Genomic DNA, 21,287 nt, shown 5'->3' on the forward strand with positions numbered 1-21,287 from the left:
GGGTCTGGCGATCACGAGAAAGAGCAAGGAGCTGCCGAACAAGTTGGGGAGACTGTTAAGTTAGCCTTTCATTTGATGTTCTGTGTTTTCTTTTGGTTAGAGTTCCAGAGCCCATTTGAGATCTGGAACAGATTTTCTGTTTGTGAGACTGTGTGCAGTGCCTGTTGCCTGCTCCGTGTAACTTAATAAAGCTCAATATATCATAATACGGCGTCCGCTTACTTTTAACACTGGCGACGAGGAATTCTTAAGAAGAAAGGAGTGCAGCGGCGAGTGTCTCCCGACTTCAGCGGACCCAGTTCTCAACCTTTGGAAAGGACACGTGCGCTCTCCTGTCGGCGCAGAAGAACAGCGGCCCAGAAGCAGGCGAAATTCCGAGGAGACACGGCAAAAGGCACTGCGGTCCCTGCCGCGCACAGGTCAGGCGGGGAGCCCTGGCTGAAGAGGGGCAGGGAAATGAAGCCCCAGTTTTGCGTTCCGCTCGCACACCATCATTATCCAATGTGCACGAGCGCTTCATAGACTGCATTACGTTTGCCTACTACGCTCTCAGCTGACAAGGGGCGTGGCCCAGCAACGTACAGCATTGGGAAGAGCCAATCCAACGCTTTGAAGCCCCAAGCATTGTGACAGCAGTTTCCTAGCAACCACATAACCAGGCAATCTGCTTTTTAGAGCATTTGGAATTGTTTGAGCAGCATTGTGATGACAAAAAAAGGACTTTCGTCCCATTCCACAGCGGAATTACTCAGAGAGTTCCTGCCTAGCTGAATGTATATTAGAATTCTGGTGTTTGTGAACAATGACAGTCAGTGTCATAATCTGGATGGTCCCACCACAAAGCACTAGCACAAAGTATTGCAATTCACAAAACTAGGACCACAGTTCAATTGCAATATTCTACAGCAATAGAAGCAAATCCCAGTGAAAATTATATATATTAAGAGACTGTGTCAAGTTTTGAAACAGAGACTATGGCTGCTGCAATCCCACCACCTTCTCCTTTTTTAGCAGAGCCTGGAAGACCCCCCATCAGATGGGAGAGATGGAAGCACACGTTTGAGAACTATTTAGTAGCCATAGGAGGTGATAGGTTTAGTGCAGCCAGGAGGAAGGCACTGCTACTGCCCAATCTTGGTCCTGAAGGATGATGTGTGTTTGACAGATTAGTAGCTCGTCAAGAGGAATTTGCAGGTGATGCTGATGAGTACATTCTGGCAATCAAACAAATTGAAGAGCATTTTGAACCTCAAAAAAATGTCACTTTCGAAAGACACACATTTTTTCAGCGTGCTCAGGACAGTGCAGAATCTGAAGCATCCTATGTGGCATCATTGAGAACATTAAGCTACACATGCGAGTTTGGAGATCTGACTGATTTGTTAATTAGGGATCAGTTGGTAAGGTGCACCAACAGTTTAAGAGTTCAAGAAAAATTGCTGGCCAAGGATTTAACTTTAGAACAGGCTGTGCAGCTCACACGCAGTATTGAACAGACGCCACAGTATATGAGAGAAATGAAAGTGGATAAACAAGTGGTGCAAAATGTCTGTGCTGTTGGTCCGAAGAAAAAATAACCAAACCTAGTTCCAAGAAAAGAATGATGGAATCAAAGGTGTGCTAAGTGCGACAGCTCGAGAAATACCATGAACAATTCAACCTGCCCTGCCAGATTTGCTGAATGCTTCAAGTGCAGAAGTAGAGGTCATTTTGCGAACATGTGCAAAGAATGTTCTATAAATATGGTGGATCAAAGAGAAAACAATAGCGATTCATCAAATCAAATACCCACAAGAGTATCCAATGTGGCTTCACCCAATCAAGAAGGTGCACGAAGACACATTTTCGAGATGTCTGCTTTATCAGGTGAAACAAACGGTCCTGTAGACGACTTTATAGTAGATGGTTGCAAGTTAAAGATGAAAGTGGACTCTGCATCTTCATGGACTATAGTATCAGAGGTGACACTCACGCACACTTTATGCAAGGAGGTGCAGGATTTAGCTCCTGCCAAAGTGCATCCCTGTGGCTATGGAGAGTCTCCCATTGAGTTAATTGGGGAATTTCAAGGCCAAAAGTATCCTACAAAGGAAGGGAATGCACAGCTGACATATTGGTTGCCAAGAAGGGGGCTCGCTTTTAGGGTGGGAAGAGCAAAGGAAACTGGGGGTGAGAATCCAGGCAAGTGCAGTGACACCCGTCACCATTGCGGAGGTGGATGACAAGTGGTCTAAGGAGTTCCCAGAAGTCGTCACAGAGAATTTAGGAAAGCTGAAAGACTTTGAACACAATATAAGATTGAAACCTAAAGCTCAACCAGTGATACACAAAGTAAGTGTAACGCTCACCTGATTCCCGTAGAGGCGCCGGTCTTGACTGGGCGTATACCGTATCTGCAAAGGTGATGTGTAACACACGGCTGGCTCTTTGGGCTGGACCTCTGTGCACTGTATGTCTGACTTGAAGGGTAAGATGTCTGCAGATAGAAAATATGGATTAAGGAACTGGGTTATTGAATGTCTCTCTCTTCTTCCCTTTCTCTTCTCCTGTAGAACCCCAAAGGTTAACGCTCTCACCTTAGGTAAGTGAACGCCGTGCTCTCCATCTGCCTCGGGGCAGGGTGCTGTTACCAGTTTCTTCACTGGATAAGGGGAGCAGGCCCCTTGACTTCAGAGGACTGCTGTCCGTCGTTTACTGCACGAACGGTAAGTTTCGAGTAATTCTAATGTCTTTAAAGTCTTTAGTAATGATGTTTCTTGTTTTGCAGGGTTCCGGCGATGGCGGATGACGGGCTGAAGTGAGTTGAAGATGGAGCCCGTGTGATGAATAGAAGCGCCTGGAAGCACGTAAGTAAGCGATTGTTGCCTGCTTCACGATGCGCTCTAACTGTCTTTTTATTTTGCAGGTACAAGTTCGGAGCGGCTGCAGGGTGCCGGAATACCCACTGGGTTAGATGTGGAAAGGAGTAATGGCACGTGAGTATTAAAGTTCTCCAATGTCTTTAAACGCACCTTGTTTTGTCTTTCAGATGCGGGATGCAGCGCCGAAGGCCTCAGGAGCGTGCGAAGAGTTGGTAAGCTTTTGTCTTTCAGATGCCGGAATGCAGTGTGAAGACCTCCGGAGCGCACGAAGAGTAGGTAAGCCTTTGTCTTTCAGATGCCGGAATGCAGCGCGAGGCGTTGGTGACAGCCGATGGACCAGGTAAGTGAAGAGCTGTCACTGAAGACCGTAATGCTAACCTGTTCTTTCTTGTCTTTATAGGTGTTGCTGAAGACTGGATTCAGGATGGTAAGCCTTTTTCCTTAGGCCCAGGATCAGATGCAGAAGACACGATGAGTGTTCTGCTGCAGAGGATGCAGAATAACGCAAAGCAAGATTCATCCATCGGGTGTGGTTTAAATAGCCTCCTGTAGTGCTTAGGTGTCTCCTTCCACAGCCACGCCTAGGTAAGAAAAGAGTTCCTGCTTTCCAGAAGAGTTCCAGTGTTCTGAATCTAGGGAGTGGCTCCTGCCCCACCCAACAGGAAAAGTAGTTCCAAACAGAAGAGGATCAGAGGCTCAACTGGCAGGCAAGTAAGCAGCATGGTCTGCTGCAGGTAAGTCCACCCAAGCATTATGAGCCCGGCGCTTCCAGCGCTGGGACTGGGCATATTTATGAGCCTGGTGCCACTGGCGCCAGGACTGGGTCCAAAAGGTCCCAATTGGGACTGGTTGGCACTCGGAACCTGGGTTATGGATCTGCTTCCAAGGGAGTTGGGAAAACCCTGACCTTTTGGAAGCAGAGATCATGACAGTACCCCCCCTCAAGGCCCCTCCCAAACCGGGCTTCTCCGGGGGTTTTGGCTTGTCAGGAAATGTTCGGTGAAATCTTTTGATTAGGCGAGGAGCGTGGACATATTCAGCAGGTTCCCAGGATCTCTCTTGGGGGCCGTAGCCTTTCCAGTCAATTAGGTAAAATAGTTTAGATTTGGAGATCTTGGAGTCCAGAATGCTTTTGACTTCAAACTCGAGTTCTCCATCAACTAGGATAGGTTTTGGAGATTTAGTTAGTCGGGTTTGAGGTTGCACGGGTTTTAATAGAGAGACGTGGAAGACCGGATGTATCTTCATGTGCGGGGGCAAGTCCAACTTGACCGCTACTGGGTTTACTATGGTAGTAATGGAATAGGGACCAAGGTATCTTGGGTTGAATGTGCGTGGCCCTTTTAGAGGTAGATATTTGGTGGATAACCAGACTTGATCCCCTACTTGATATTGAGGGGCTTCCTTCCGATGTTGATCTGTCCTTTCTTGTATTGTTCTTTAGCCCTTTGAAGGTGAGAAACAGCTTCCTTAAAGGCTTGGGTGATTGTAGAATGCAGGTAGTCTACTGCCGGTGTTTCAAGATCTTGGAGGGGATCCAACTCCGAGGTTCGAGGGTGACTGCCGTACAAAAGAAAAAACGGGGTTTTCCCAGTTCCCGAATGGACAGAGTTATTGTAGGCATATTCGGCTATCCAAAGGATGTCTTTCCAAGTTTTTTCAGTTTGTTGCAGCATGCAGCGTAAATACTGTTTCAGAGTTTGATTGGTCCTCTCGGTTTGTCCGTCGATCTGAGGGTGGTGACTGGTCGATAGTCTCACATCAATTTGAGCCGACCGACAGCAACTTCGCCAAAAATGAGAAATAAATTGACTACCTCGATCCGAAATTAGAACCGAAGGAAAACCGTGCAGTCGGACGATGTTTTCGAGAAATTCTCGGGCCAGAGTTGCTGCTGTTGGCAAGCCTTTGAGCGGAATGAAATGCGCCATCTTGGAGAATAAGTCCACGATTACTAGAATCGTATTGTATCCGGAGCATGGAGGTAGATCGGTGATGAAGTCCATAGAAAGCGTATGCCAAGGGCGAGGTGGGATGTCAATAGGGCGTAAGAGGCCTGCTGGTCTTTCCTTTTGACTCTTGTTTTGGGCGCATACTCCACAGGACATTATAAAGTCTCTGATATCTTTTTTCCAAGACGGCCACCAGAAGTAGCGCTTGATCTTTTCTGAGGTCTTGGCCATACCGGGATGTCCTTCCATTAAAGAATTGTGATAACAAGAGATTACTTTTTTCTGTAAATCTGTGCTGGGTAGGTATAATCGTTCTTGGAAATACAATAGGTTGTCCTTTACTGCAAAGTCCTTTCCCTGCAGATGCCAATTCTGTATGTCTGCTGGAGTTACAAGTTGCCTGGCCTTATCCTTAACTTCCTCTATGGATTCTGTGGCGATTACACCCAGAATTCTTTGTTCGGGAATGATTGGTACAGGTTTAGGGTTGATCAAGTGTTCTTCCACTCCCATCCGAGAAAGGGCATCAGCTTTACCGTTCTTTGTACCAGGTCGATAGGTAATTATGAAGTCAAACTCGGCAAAGAATAATGCCCAACGGAGTTGTCTAGAGGATTGGGCTTTTGCGGTTTTCAAATATTGCAGGTTTCGGTGATCCGTAATCACAGTAACGGTGTGTCGGGCCCCCAGCAGATAATGCCGCCAAGCCTTAAAGGCAGACTTGATAGCCAGAAGTTCCTTGTCAGTAATCGTGTAATTGATTTCAGAAGGCGAGAATTTGCGGGACCAAAATGCCACGGGATGCAACTGATTGGTTACCGGGTCCTTTTGTGATAGAACTGCCCCCATGGCAAGGCTTGAAGCATCAGTTTCCACGATGTAGGGGAGTTCGGGGCGAGGGTGTTTTAAGATTGGTGCAGAGATAAATTTAGTCTTCAAATCCTGGAAAGCTTGTTCCGCCTCGGTAGACCATTCAAAACGTTTGTTTTTCTTTAACAAGGCAGTGATGGGCTGGACTATTCAAGAGAATTCGGGGATAAACCTGCGGTAAAAGTTAGCGAAGCCTATCATGCTTTGCACACCTTTTACGGAGGATGGCGATGGCCATTTGAGAACTGCATCGACCTTCTTTGAATCCATACGCACTCCGCCAGGTGATAATATGAATCCCAAGAATTCAACTTCAGTCACGTTGAAAACACATTTTTCCAACTTAGCGAAAAGTTTGTGTTGACGCAATCTTTCGAGGACCATTTTCACGTGTTTCCGATGTTCAGATTCCGATGAAGAATAAACGAGGATGTCGTCAATGTAAACAACAACACACACATCTATGAGCTCTCTGAGGACATCGTTCATAAAATATTGAAAGGCGGCCGGGGCATTGCAAAGTCCGAAGGGCATGACCTGATATTCAAATAGCCCATACTTGGTGCGGAAGGCCGTCTTCCATTCATCGCCCTCTTTTACTCGTACCAAGTGGTAAGCTCCTCTAAGATCCAGCTTTGTATATATGCATGCTTTTCTGACTTGGTCCAGGAGTTCAGGGATCAAAGGTAACGGATATCTATTCTTAACGGTGATCTGGTTCAGGGAGCGATAATCTATACAAGTTCTAAGGTCTCCTTCCTTTTTTGGAACGAAGAACAAAGCTGAAGAAGCAGGGGACTTGGAAGGACGAATAAACCCATTTGCCAGGTATTGATCCAGGTATTGTCGAAGGTGAAGGTTCTCAGGCTCGGTGAGGGCATAAATTCTACTACAAGGAGGAGTAGATCCAGGTATCAGGTCTATCTGGCAGTCATAAGACCTATGAGGAGGTAGAGAGTTAGCCTGATCCTTCCGGAAAACATCTTGGTATTCTAGGTATTCGGGAGGTAACTGGGGAGTCTCTGAAGAAATTGCTGCCAGTGCAACACCAGGTGGAGGGTGACAAGTAGAGACACATTCTGGAAACTGGACCGTTCTTGCTCGCCAATCGATCAGAGGATTGTGTTTCTCTAACCAAGGTATTCCTAGAATAATCTGAAATTGAGGGGCCTTGATCACATCGAACACGATCTTCTCATGGTGTCCATCTTGACTTACTAGCGTCACCTCTTGAGTGGTATGCGTTACTGGCCCGGAGGCTATCTCCGTACCATCCACCGTAGTAATGACGTCCTTTACAGCCTTGGGACAAAGAGTTAGATTCATCCTCAAAACCATTTCATGATCCACATAATTGCCGATGGCACCGCTGTCGACGTAAGCTTCAATTGCATGTAATCGATCCGGATTATCAGGGCTAATGAGGACCATAGGTATCACGAAATGCGAGGTCACGGAACTGGTTTTCACGCTCGGCAAGAGGACCTCTATTCTTGTCGGGCGAGGTCGTTTCCCTGCTCAGAGTTTGTAACTTTGGTAACTGCAGCTCCTACTGCCTTCTTGGCAGGTTTCACCGGACAGTCTCGAAGAAAGTGCCCTGAGTTTCCGCAATAGAGGCATAATTGCAACTGTTTTCTCCTTTCCCGCTCCTTTTGTGTTAGAGGACCTTTCAGACCCCCTATTTGCATGGGTTCCCCGGAGTCTACTCCTTTGGAAGGAGTTGGCGGTTTGGAAAATACTCGAGCATCAAACTTGGAACGATCGGCCTTCCTGTTCTGCAGTCTGTGATCTATTTGAACGACTAAGTCTATATAGTCCGAACAATCTTGTGGGAGATTCACTACTTGGGCTAACACATCTTTGAGCTCTCCACGTAGACCTCTATAAAACAGCGTAATCCTTTTGTCCTCAGGCCATTGAGTTTCCACTATCAGTCTGTTGAAAGACGCAATATAAGCCAAAAGGTCTTGATTACCTTGTCGCAACGAAAGAAGCTCATTGTCCAAGGCCTGCCCCTGTGAATGTCTTGCGAACAGTTTTTCCATGCTGAGCTGAAAAGCTTGAAAATCATGGAGGACCGGATCATCTTGATTTACTAGAGGGATCGACCAGTCTGCCGCATTGCCACTAAGGTACGAAAGCACGAAAGCTACTTTAGCTTGATCAGTTGGAAAGGCTGCTGGCCGGCATAAGAAATGCAACCGGCACTGATTGATAAATACTGCAAACCTCTTTGGGTCACCAGAAAATCGTTCGGGCGGAGCCAGAGGTACATTCCCAGGTAGGTTGATCTGCACTGGATTCATAGAGGATGTAGAAGGAAGATTTCCCCCAGATGCGGGTAACGGGGTCTGTCCGGCTTGTGACTGTAGCAATTGTCTAGCGAGATCATCTGTTCGCTCCTTGGAAATAATCAGTTCCCTTCTTAGAGCGTTCGTTTCCTGACGGGCTGCATGCACTTCTGCCCTTAGTTCCCCAAGTAACTGGGCTAGCTGGTCGGTATCCGAGGTTTCCATAGCGCCTGGACGGGAGTTTTGTGGTAGGCTTTGCGTTCTGTAACGCTCACCTGATTCCCGTAGAGGCGCCGGTCTTGACTGGGCGTATACCGTATCTGCAAAGGTGATGTGTAACACACGGCTGGCTCTTTGGGCTGGACCTCTGTGCACTGTATGTCTGACTTGAAGGGTAAGATGTCTGCAGATAGAAAATATGGATTAAGGAACTGGGTTATTGAATGTCTCTCTCTTCTTCCCTTTCTCTTCTCCTGTAGAACCCCAAAGGTTAACGCTCTCACCTTAGGTAAGTGAACGCCGTGCTCTCCATCTGCCTCGGGGCAGGGTGCTGTAACCAGTTTCTTCACTGGATAAGGGGAGCAGGCCCCTTGACTTCAGAGGACTGCTGTCCGTCGTTTACTGCACGAACGGTAAGTTTCGAGTAATTCTAATGTCTTTAAAGTCTTTAGTAATGATGTTTCTTGTTTTGCAGGGTTCCGGCGATGGCGGATGACGGGCTGAAGTGAGTTGAAGATGGAGCCCGTGTGATGAATAGAAGCGCCTGGAAGCACGTAAGTAAGCGCTTGTTGCCTGCTTCACGATGCGCTCTAACTGTCTTTTTATTTTGCAGGTACAAGTTCGGAGCGGCTGCAGGGTGCCGGAATACCCACTGGGTTAGATGTGGAAAGGAGTAATGGCACGTGAGTATTAAAGTTCTCCAATGTCTTTAAACGCACCTTGTTTTGTCTTTCAGATGCGGGATGCAGCGCCGAAGGCCTCCGGAGCGTGCGAAGAGTTGGTAAGCTTTTGTCTTTCAGATGCCGGAATGGAGTGTGAAGACCTCCGGAGCGCACGAAGAGTAGGTAAGCCTTTGTCTTTCAGATGCCGGAATGCAGCGCGAGGCGTTGGTGACAGCCGATGGACCAGGTAAGTGAAGAGCTGTCACTGAAGACCGTAATGCTAACCTGTCTTTCTTCTCTTTATAGGTGTTGCTGAAGACTGGATTCAGGATGGTAAGCCTTTTTCCTTAGGCCCAGGATCAGATGCAGAAGACACGATGAGCGTTCTGCTGCAGAGGATGCAGAATAACGCAAAGCAAGATTCATCCATCGGGTGTGGTTTAAATAGCCTCCTGTAGTGCTTAGGTCTCTCCTTCCACAGCCATGCCTAGGTAAGAAAAGAGTTCCTGCCTTCCAGAAGAGTTCCAGTGTTCTGAATCTAGGGAGTGGCTCCTGCCCCACCCAACAGGAAAAGTAGTTCCAAACAGAAGAGGATCAGAGGCTCAACTGGCAGGCAAGTAAGCAGCATGGTCTGCTGCAGGTAAGTCCACCCAAGCATTATGAGCCCGGCGCTTCCAGCGCTGGGACTGGGCATATTTATGAGCTTGATGCCACTGGCGCCAGGACTGGGTCCAAAAGGTCCCAATTGGGACTGGTTGGCACTCGGAACCTGGGTTATGGATCTGCTTCCAAGGGAGTTGGGAAAACCCTGACCTTTTGGAAGCAGAGATCATGACAGTAAGGTTGGTTCCACTGAAGATGAGACAGCAGCTTCATGAGGAGTTGGCTAATCTTGTTCAGAAAGGAGTTATTGAACGCATAGAAGGAACTGAGTAGCTATCTCCTGTGTTTTTGGTAACCAAGATCAATGGGAATTTGGGGTTATTTGTAGACAACATGTTACGGCTTTCGTTACCCCTGAGGGAACATTTAAATACTTACGCATGCCTTTTGGTTTAGCCTCGGCTGCCTCTGAGTTCCAAAGGGTGATGGAGGAGGTGTTGAAAGGATTGACAAAAGTTGCTGTGTTTCAAGATAACATACTGGTGTATGCTGATAGTGAGAAGGAACATGATGTGGTGTTGGGGTGTGTACTGGAAAGGTTGAGGAAGGCTGGTCTCACCGTACAGAGAAGCAAGTGCAGGATTGGTGTGAGAGAAGTGGAGTATCTAGGGCATACAATTTCAGGACAAAGAGTTTCCCCAAAATTAAATCCAGTAGAGAGCATATGCAAGGCTCCCGTACCAATGGATAAAGAACAGTTAAGATCTTTCATGGGTATGGCTGAGTTCTACCCTAAATTTGTCAACAAATTTGCAACCATATCTAGTCCTTTAAGGAAACTGCTTAAAAAAGGAATACATTTTAATTGGTCAGATGAGTGTCAAGTTGCAATGAAGTAAGGGATTGGGAATGCACCATCAATAGGTGGTTTTGTGTGTGGTAGAAAGACTGTTCTATCTGTTGACGCAAGTTTATTAGGTTTGGGTTCCTCATTAATTTAAATTGATTCAGGGAAGGAGGAACACGTCATAGCTTTTGCCTCTAGGGCTTTAAGAGGTGCCGAAAACAAATATTCTGTGATAGAAAGAGAAGCTCTGGCTGTGTTTTGGGCAATTTTACATTTTAAGTTTTTCTTGTGGGGTCGGGAATTTCAAGTGAAGAAAGATCACAAACCCGTAGTGCAGTTGACGAGTAGCAGTGATTTGTCGAAGGGCTCACCCAGAATTTCCAGGTGGATGATTGGCCTACAAGGTTACAATTTCAAGATGTGTTATGTACCAGGAAGAGAAAATGTGGTAGCCGATTGTCTCTCTCGTCTTCCTGTCGAGGTGGATGGGGATAACGTAGGAATGACCCGGGAGGAAGACATGTTAATTGCCAATGTTGTGAACAGTGCTGTGAGTAGAGCAGAGTGGCTTGAAGCAGATGGAGAGGATGTGATAGTGTCTAAGGTGAAGGAATGGACCGTAGGAGGATGGCCTGGCATGGAGGTTTTGGATAGGAGTTTCGACAAGTTAAGGAGAGGTTCCACGGTTGTTCCTCATTTGGGAGTCAGATGTCGGTTAGTCAATTTAGCACATCAGGGGCACTTAGGCATGGGGGCACGAAGAGATTATTGAGGCAATCATTTTGGTGGCTTGGTATGGATAGTGAAGGGGAAAGGAAGGTTTGCTCATGCAAGGAGTGTGAGAGGAGTGACAAAGGATAAGTTGTAAGAGAAATTCTGCGTTCACCTGTACAGATTCCAAGCGAACCCTGGAGGAAGATTGCAGTGGATCTTATGGGTCCCAGAAAAATAAGTAAAGGGGTAGACCTGCACTAGAATCCCTGATCCTTCAGGTATTATACAATTATCACAGAAATTGGATCAGTAGACGGGATGACACTGATTAAGTTTTAACGTAGCGTTACGTTTGGAGGTCGGTGCCGCGTGAATGAAGAGGGTGCCGATTCCACTTATATTGTGACGGCGAGGACGGTGTTTCCTAGAAGTGCCACGGAGTGATTACTATATACTAGTATACATCGCGCTACTACATCTTGAAGGTTCCGGAAGGAGCTTCTTTTGGCACTAGGTTGTGTGCTCATTATACATACTGATGCTAGTGGAGGATTTATTCCTGTTGTTCCACCCACGATCCTCAGAAGTGTATCTTGGGGATTTACTATTGGCCCATATACGTAAAGAACAGGGTGGAGTATTCGCTCCAAGCCCAACGTCCTGAAGAAGGTCCCTGACCGAAACACGTGTCGACGGTTTTTTTTAAAAAACGATATCTGGTGGAATTCGATACCAGTTATACAATGACACTTGGTACTATGGACTGGGTCATTGCTGAATAGGCCAAAGGAATACATTTGTTGTAATGAACATGTTATGTAATGATATTTTGAATACCTATTGTGAAAACACTGGGGCTTTTTATATTCAAAGGTTTGAATGAGTGTTGTATGTGGTTATGAATGAGGGTATGAATTGAATGATTTTTATGTGATTTTATGATATTAGTATGAATTTTTTTGTGATGAATTAATTGAATAAAATGTGATATGTATTAAAACTTAATCAGTGTCATCCGGTTCTACTGATCCAATTTCTGTGATAATCTTATGGGTCTCATACAAGGGTTAGGGGATGGATTCAAGTTTGTTGTTGTGATGGTCGATTACCATTCTAAATGGTTAGAGTGGAGGGCTTTGAGGGAAGCCACTACAAATGAAATTATAGCATTTTTTGAGGATATTTTCTTCAGAGAGGGCTTCCCAACTGAGATCATCACGGACAATGGGGTCCAGTTTTGTTTGGAGAGAATGTAGGAATTTCTTGCACATTTTGGAATCAGACATTTGTGTAGAGCATTGTATCATCCCAGAGCTAACGGATTAGTTGAATGGGCCAATAGATTTCTCAAGGGAGGAATACAGTTGGCTTTTAGTTCAGGATAGTTGTGGACAGAAGTTTTGAAAGAAATGGTGTGGAATTACTGTATAACACCCCATTCCATCACCAAAGTTTCCCCATTTGTATCATTGAAGGGCCGTCAACCAGCCATCAAACAGTGTCCTGGTTGGCTGGAGTTATCAGGGTGCGTGAATGTTGACCGACAGGAAGTCATGAGATTGATTTCGGAGGCCCAAAGTGAATACAAACAAAGGTTTGATTTGGCTTCAAGTGTCAAGACTTTGAAGTGGTCCATGGGAGATTTAGTACTCATAAAGAATCCCAAATTTGGGTCAAAGTGCCTAGAGAGCAAGTTTATAGGAACTAAGAGAATTACAGCAGTTAGAGACAGTGTGGTAATTATGGATGGAGGTGAATGTTGGTCAAAAGGGAGGTTGGTTAAAAGTTCGGCATTGGGAGGTGATGAAGAGGTTTTGGAGAGGGTGGAGGTGAATGCTGAGGTCGAAAAGGATGAGATTCACCATGACAAATATGGGGTGGATGATCGGTCCACGGTGGTGGACATGCCAAAAGGCAGAATCAAAAAGTTGCCTGTTCGTTTTAAGGATTTCTGTTGTGAGTAATTAACTCAAACATTATTGTGATATGTATAAGGAGGAAGATGTGTTAAGTTAGCCTTTCATTTGACATTCTGTGTTTTCTTTTGGTTAGAGTTCCAGAACCCATTTGAATTCTGGAACACAAATTTTCCGTTTGTGAGACTGGGCGCAGTGCCTGTTGCCTGCTCTGTGTAACTTAATAAAGCTCAATATATATATATTATAATACAGCTTCCGCTTCCTTTTAACAGAGACCCAGAGACAGCCCAGAGGTATCTTGGGCTCATGTAAAAGAGGAAAAGAGATACCAGTAGCTGAAATAAGGGGTTGTGGACCCATTTGTAGAAAGAAGAGACATTTTCTGTAATTCCAAATCTACAGTCAAGTCTGGCAGAATAGTGCACCAAACTTGACACTAAAACTGTCTGGAAACCATACAAAAGAGAAACAAGATACAAAACGAGTCGGGGAGACCCTGAGACATCCCAGAGAGGTCTGTGACCCACATAAGAATGAAAGAGAGGTGCAAGAAGGGGACAGGGACCCATTGCTACAGGAAGAAACATGTTTTGGAATTCTAAACTCAAGTCTGGCAGAATGATTTACCACACTTGACATTACATTGTTTTGTTGAAGGAAATTAACAGGCGAAGAGGCCTCCCCCAACCCCTATACTTGAGAACTGTGTTTGGTAGAACGAGGATCTACAATCAAGTCTGGCAGGGCAACGTACCACACTTGACACTACACAGTGCTGTTAAGGAAAAGAAGCAGAGAAGAGACTACCCCCCTTGAGATTTCGGAACAGTATTTAAAAGTTGCTCTTCATGTTTTCTACTCAAGAACTGAACATTTAACGTCTGTATCCAGAATGAGAGGAGCCTCCTTCTGGATCAAGAAGATTCACATTTTTTCCTTAGTTGAGTTTAGTGTAAGGGACAGAAATAGGCTTAGACACGGGACGGTGGACATATTATTTTTACAGGACATCCTGACAGAGTCATTTTTGTTTTTGTTGAGGCAGGGCAACCCCTCATAGAAATAGGGCATGATAGGTTTTTTCCTATTCTTTATTTTGAGAATAAAGGTTTTTGCCAAAAAGCACTGTGTCAGAACCGTTCTTTTGCACCCTTACAGTGTGTGTTGTGAACTGCTTGCCTGAAGGGATGGGTGCAAACTAGTCTTAAATGCACCAGGTACTATAGAATGTTGGTCTTCATGTTTTCTACTCAAGAACTGAACATTTAACGTCTGTATCCAGAATGAGAGGAGCCTCCTTCTGGATCAAGAAGATTCACATTTTTTCCTTAGTTGAGTTTAGTGTAAGGGACAGAAATAGGCTTAGACACGGGACGGTGGACATATTATTTTTACAGGACATCCTGACAGAGTCATTATTGTTTTTGTTGAGGCAGGGCAACCCCTCATAGAAATAGGGCATGATAGGTTTTTTCCTATTCTTTATTTTGAGAATAAAGGTTTTTGCCAAAAAGCACTGTGTCAGAACCGTTCTTTTGCACCCTTACAGTGTGTGTTGTGAACTGCTTGCCTGAAGGGATGGGTGCAAACTAGTCTTAAATGCACCAGGTACTATAGAATGTTGGCAGGTGATAATGTTGATGTATGAGTGAGGGAATGCTGGTGTTCTGGTCTTCCAAACCAGGCAGTTGGAGATATGTTGCCTGGACGGTGGGAGCCAGTGGGTTCCTCTCATGTAATCTTTTGGATTTAAGATTAACAGGAAAAAATAATCTTTCTATGTACCTTACCTGAAGTGTCTGTGGATTTTCTTTATAACACTGGTGACGAGCTGGTCTTTCAACGTGGACCTGGAAATGTATGTGCATGTGCTGGATCTGAAAGACACAGACACCAAGTTACTGTTGTAGGGACTGCAGAAGGGGAGGTCACAATGCCCGCAAATATGATCTCATCACGCAGGCTGGCCTGCATAAGCAGGGTGACTGCATCAGAATGGAAAGGTCTGGAGGAAAATGATGTACTGGGAACAAACGTGAAGACCCAAGGCAAAGAAGCAGCAAGGAATTTGGGTAAGGAAACATCCATGAAGTGTACAGAGCCTTGCCAGTATCTGGGGCAACCTACAGGATGGATTCAAGTAGAACATAGCGGGTGAGAGCAGCTCGACAGCAGTCCAGCTGCTGGTTAGACCCCAGCCAGTCCTCGGGGCCTCGTGTGAGTGTACTTTTGTTTGTTTTTTGTTTAAATGTGTAACTTGCACTCCAAGCATGTTGTTTTTCACCATCCTCCCTCCCCCTGTAGCCTCTTCCTGATCCCCAACTCCCTTCCGCCTACCTGCCCGCCCACCCTCATTCCCCCCCCCTTGGTGCACTTCTTGCCTTAAACTGACCCCCCTGTGTAGCCCCCTGGCCGGGAGCCCCCACGGCTATGGGCCCCTTAGGCAAAGGGCGGCTCCCACAGCTGCGGCTCCTGTTTGTGTCTGCAGGTGTCCGCAGGGGACACCAGTAGCCAGCCAGTATCCATTGATTTGTCCCACTCACCTCCCTGCCTACCCCTCCTCAGACTCATTAAAATGGCTGTGCCTTCCTCATGTCGGTTAATATTCACTGTACCAGTATTTCAATTTTTATGCTGTATAAACTAGGCCTTTCTCCCCCTTTTAGGATTCTCATACTTAGGTGGTCTCTCCACATGTTGTTTAATATGCACTGTACCAGTATTTAAATGTTTGCGCTGTGTAAACTAGGCATTTCTCCCCTTTTAGGATTCTCATACTTAAGTGGTCTCTCCACATGTTGTTTAATGCACACTGTACCAGTATTTAAATTTTGCGCTGTGTAAACTATGCCTTTCTCCCCCTTTTAGTATTCTCATACTTGGTGGTCTCTCCACATGTTGTTTAATACGCACTGTACCAGTATTTAAATTTTGCGCTGTGAAAACTAGGCCTTTCTCCCCCTTTTAGGATTCTCATACTTAGGTGGTCTCTCCACATGTTGTTTAATATGCACTGTACCAGTACTTACATTTTTGTGCTGTGTAAACTAGACCTTTCTCCCCCTTTTAGGATTCTCATACTTAGCTGGCTTCTCCCTGGTTTACTTTTGAGCATTGGAGCTCTTTAACCCTGAGAGTCTGTCCTACTGTGCTACTTGATTGTCATTCACTATCTTGTCCGCCTGCTATCACCTGCGTCTTCCCCTCTCTCCCCCCTTGCCTCTCCTTTCCCTACTCTATGGTGCTCTCTATCTCTCCTATCTTCTCTATTTGCTTCTCTATTGACTATCCTGCTCTCCTCACTAAATCTGGTAGGAAAAAGTTTAAAAAGGACATCCTGGTCTCCAATCCAGGCTTCCCTTTCGCTGACACCTACACCAGTGCCTCCTCCAAGGAAACTCTCACCGACATCCTCTTTGTCATGCCTTCACCTGACCTATGGACCCTGTGCTTGCTCCTTTCTCCTCTTCTCCCATTAATGGTGGCACCCGTTGGGTTGTCCTCTTGGTCTCCTTCCACTCCTCCAAGGTCATCATTAATGTTTACTCTAATGGAACCGTCTTGGTCCAAGGCCCTCAGGCCAACCTTCACCTCTTTGATAGACACTTCCCACACCTCATCAACTTCCTTTCTTCTCCTGCTGTCCCTCCTCCCCATTCCTCTGCTACCTTCCCTTCCCCATCCCTCTCTGCCTCCTCTCAGTCTCCTTTCACACCTCTGTTCTACACCTCTGCAGGGCGTACCCCGATCAGTACCCCTCCCCCGGAAGTCCTTCAAGGATGGCAACCTTCTCCACATTGCCACTCTCAAGTCTTGTTCTGCTGTCAAATATTCCTCTCTGCCGCCTTCTTGAAGAACTTGACCTCGATGTCCTCGGTCTCACTGAGACATGGTTCACGACCAGCTCTGTCACCAGCTTTGACATGCTTCTACCTGACGGTTACAAGATCCTCTCTGTGCCCAGGCCCAACCTCTCTGGTGGCGGTGTTGCCCTTATCTTCCCTGAGTGGATTCCTGCCTCTGTCACTCCTACACAGATCTACTCCTCTTTTGAATGCCTTGTCTGCCGGCTCTCTCTCTCCTAGCCATTCCCTTGCCGTGGCTACTATCTATCGACCACCTGGTCAGATTTCCTCCTTCCTTTCTGAGTGGGCGGACCTCTCCTCCTCTCTCTTGGCCTCAGCCACTCAACTCCTCCTTCTTAGAGACTTCAACATCCACCTGGATGCCTCCTGTCCCCCCTCTGGACACTTTAATGACCTCTGCGACTCTCTTTCACTAACCATTCTCCCCTCCGGCCTGACTCATTCTGCAGGGCACACTCTCGATGCTCTGATCTCCTCTGACCTTCCCCTCTCTGTCCCCCTCTCCACTCCTCTCTCCTGGAGTGATCACTTTCTCCTATCCTCCCACCTCACCCTCCCTACCCCTCAGGCCAAGCCACCTTCATCACTGCCACCCACCTTTGGCTGACTCCCACCCTGACACAGCCCTCTCCATGCTCCACTCTGCTATATCTGATACTCTTGATATCCTTGCCCCTGTCAGGAGAATCCACCTGAAGCCCAAGGCCAAGTGTATCTCCTGGTATGACTCCGATCTCGTCACCCTAAAATGCAAGTGCAGGGTGGCAGAGAGGAAATGGCGTGCTTCATGTTCATCCTCTGACAAACTGGCCTGCCGCCTGCTGCAAAGGCAATACCGGCTCTCGGCTCTCACCAAGAAGAGAGCCCATATCCAAGCCTGGATCTCTGCGGCATCTAACAACTTGGCTGAGCTCTTTAAAATCTGCAAGGAATTGGCCAATCCTGCTGCAGTCTCTTCCATTCCTGTCCCTTCCCAGGCCCTCTGCATGACACTGGCTTCTCACTTCATTTCCAAAACTCAGGACATCCTGTCCTCACTCTCCTCCTATCAACTCCCTCCCTCTATCGCCTGCTTTTCCTCTGGCCCTTCTGCTGCCACCGCCCTCCATCCCCCTCTTCATTTCCCCTTTTTTCTGCAGACAAGGTTTATCAACAAGTCCGATCTATGAAAGTCTCGTCAAAACAGGTTCACCCCTGTTCCTCCAAAACTATCAAGGACCACATCGACTCCCTGGCTCCTGCCCTGGCTGATTTCTGCAATCACTCCTTTGCCACTGGAGTCTTCCCATTCCCCCTGAAGCACTCCCTTGTGCACCCTATTCTTAAGAAACCCTCTGCTGACCCCTCCTGCCCGGCTAACTATCACCCGATCTCCATCACTCCCTTCCTGGGCAAGCTCCTGGAGAAACTGTCCATCCCCCATCTTAATCTCCACACCGAACCTGTTGGTCTCATGAACATCCGTGAAGACCTTCTCTCCAACCTTGACTCCAACACCCCGTGTGTCCTTATCTTGCTTGATCTCTCTTCTGCCTTTGACACTGTCAACCACGCCATCCTGCTCAACCGTCTCCGTGATAACCTGGGTATCACTGGACAGGCTCTGGCGTGGCTGACTTCTTTCCTCTCTGACCGACCCTCCCAGGTCCAACTTGGGTCCTTCCTCTCCGATATCTTTTTCTCTACCTGTGGTGTCCCCCAGGGTTCTAACCTTTCTCCTTGGCTGTTCAACAATACCTGGCACTCCTTGCCCACCGCATCGCTGCTCTCTGCCCCAATTTACAGTGTTATGCGGATGATACCCAGCTCATTTCCAAGCTACCCTCGGCCTCCTCCTCTCCTTCCCTCAACTCTGACTGTCTGTCTGCTATCCAGGAGTGGTGTGCCGCCAATGACCTCTGCCTTAATGCCAGTAAGACCGAGATTCTACTCATCGGCACACCTTCTCCCTCATTCCCTTCAGCTCTCTGGCTGGCCTTTCTTGGCCCTCTTCCTGCTCCCACCTGCAAGGCTAAAAACCTCGGGGTCATCTTCGACTCCACACTCTCCTTTTCTCCTCACATCTCCGACGTCTCTAAGAAGTCACACTACCAGCTGCATCTCCTCAGAGGTATTCTTCCTCTCCTCTCCTTCCCCCAGAAGGTCACCGTCTCCAGAGCCCTGGTTCTCTCTAAGTTGGACTATTGCAACAGCCTCTATCTAAATCTACCTGCCTCTATTCTCCGCCTGTCATGATGCCTACCCCCGGAGCACCAGGCCAGGCCCAGCACCCCCGGGAGCAGGCATCATGCCCCCGGGTAAAAGCCCTTTATAGGGGCTCTTTGGACTCTGTCCTGGCGCCCCTGGCGCCAGGCTCATGTTGGACATCAGTCCTGGCGCCATAGGCGCCAGGCTCATAAGGGGAAGTGTTTGGTGCACTTACCTGAAGCAGACCATGCTGCACACTCACCTGATGCAGACCATGCTGCATGAAGAACCAAGCCAAATGAGGCTTAGGAGGGACTATTTTTCTGAAGGAACTATTTTGTTACTTGGGTGGGGCTGTGGAAGAATACTCACCTGGAACTTCTTCCAAAGCTATTTAAGCCACGCCCGGACAGCCACAGGTGCTTCGCGTTGTTCTGCATCCCAGCAGCTGAACGCTCACTGTGTCTGCTCCTGCACCTGGACTCCAGCCACGCCCGCCTCGAACCTGGAACACCTGTAAGGGAATAAGAGAAGAGAAAGGTGAAAACCAAGAACTTATTCAACCTTCTTACCTGCATCCGGAATCTTCACGCCAGCATTCCTGAAGGAAGACTTCCATTTAAAGGCACCGCGTTGCTCGCTGCAGCGCCGCGCTTCACTCACCTGTTCCCGAGACGCCGCCCGGCTCCATCGCGGCTCTCAGCACCGGTCGCCACATCTCTGCATCTAGGGGAGAGAAGAAGAGACAAAAGGTGAGCAAGGGAACAAGAGGAAAGCCGAATTTTCAGCCATATTACTTGCCGGCTTTTCTTGGTGAACCATTCCACATCTCGGGTCGGCGCCGCATCTTTGGCAGGTACCGCACCCCGGCCCCTATGGGGAAAGGACATTTTCAGCCATATTACTTACCGGCTTCTCTTGGTGAACCATTCCACATCTCAGGTCGGCGCCGCATCTTTGGCAGGTACCGCACCCCGGCCCCTATGGGGAAAGGACAAAAGACATTACTGGGGAATTATAAAGACATTTAGAGGGGTCGCCCTCATCACTAACTCACCTGATTTTACCACCGGCAATTTAACCCCTCAACGCATCGCCTTTGTTCTGGACCTGAAATAAAGGACAGAAAAGACAACATAAAAGGAGGCTCACACTTGAACTTTTGCATCTTCATACTTACGGCGTATCGCTCAGAAAAGTCAAGTGGATGTGCCAGCGCCATTCTGAAAACCAGTGAAGTAACTGTACGAACGCGCGCCCCTGCACCAGAAGCAGGATGGAGAGTTCATCCTTCCAAACCATAAGGTGAGCTGAAACCGGGGGTTTTGGAGGAATCAAAGAAGAACGAAGGGGGGAAAGGGGGAGCAAGCACACTATTCAGCAGACAGCTAATCCCCTTTCTCATCTGCAGAAGGATAATCCTACGGGCCCGACAAGCAAGATTTGGGGGTCCTGTGCAATTGGTGGTCCGAATTCTGCGCATCACGCTTGAAGAGGCCACAGCAACCCAGACCAGACTTGCGCCTCCGTGGGAGCCAGGTGAGCGTTACACCGCCCTCTGCAACTTATCCAAAACAGGACTGCAAGACTTGTCCTTGGCCTCAAGCCCAGGGATTGTATCTCTCCAGGACTGAAATATCTGCACTGGCTCCCAGTAGCTGCAAGGATTAAGTTCAAAACCCTCTGCATCATCCACAAGGCCTTCTGGGGCCTGGGGCCGCATTACCTTCAACTCTCTCTTCCTGAATACCTTCCTTCTCGGGCTCTTCGCTCATCTGCCTCCAACTCCCTCAGGGTCAGCCGCTTCTCCAAGCAACGAGTTGGTGGTCGATCTCTCTCTTTGGCAGGGGCCTCTCTCTGGAACAGCCTTCCTGCCTCCCTGAAACTTGAGGAGAACCATCTCCGGTTCCGGAAACACCCCAAAACCTTCCTCTTTGCTTCTGCTTTCTCTGCCTCTCTCCCCTGCTGAAATTCCCTGCCGAATCTGCACTGGTTACCTGGCCACCCTTTCTGACCTTGGGGCCAGGTCCTGCCTTTTGCACACCTGCCCTGCCTCCCTGGCAACCCCCTGCACTTAAGGACTGGTTCTATATCCCTACAGTCCCCCTACCAGCACTTATGTCTGCTCTTACCTTGCACTTGCCACCATCAGGCCGTTTTTATTTATCCTTCTTTCCCAATTACTGCACTTTCCCCTTTCCCTTCCCCCTGGCACTCTTCCCTTTCTCCCTACCCTCGCACTTGTGTGATCTGAATGACACCTGGCCTAGTAGGATCGTTGTCTGTCTTCCACTGT

This window comes from Ambystoma mexicanum, chromosome 3q (genome assembly GCF_040938575.1).
Source record: "Ambystoma mexicanum isolate Mex_15411 chromosome 3q, UKY_AmexF1_1, whole genome shotgun sequence".
In the NCBI taxonomy this organism is placed as follows: domain Eukaryota; kingdom Metazoa; phylum Chordata; class Amphibia; order Caudata; family Ambystomatidae; genus Ambystoma; species Ambystoma mexicanum.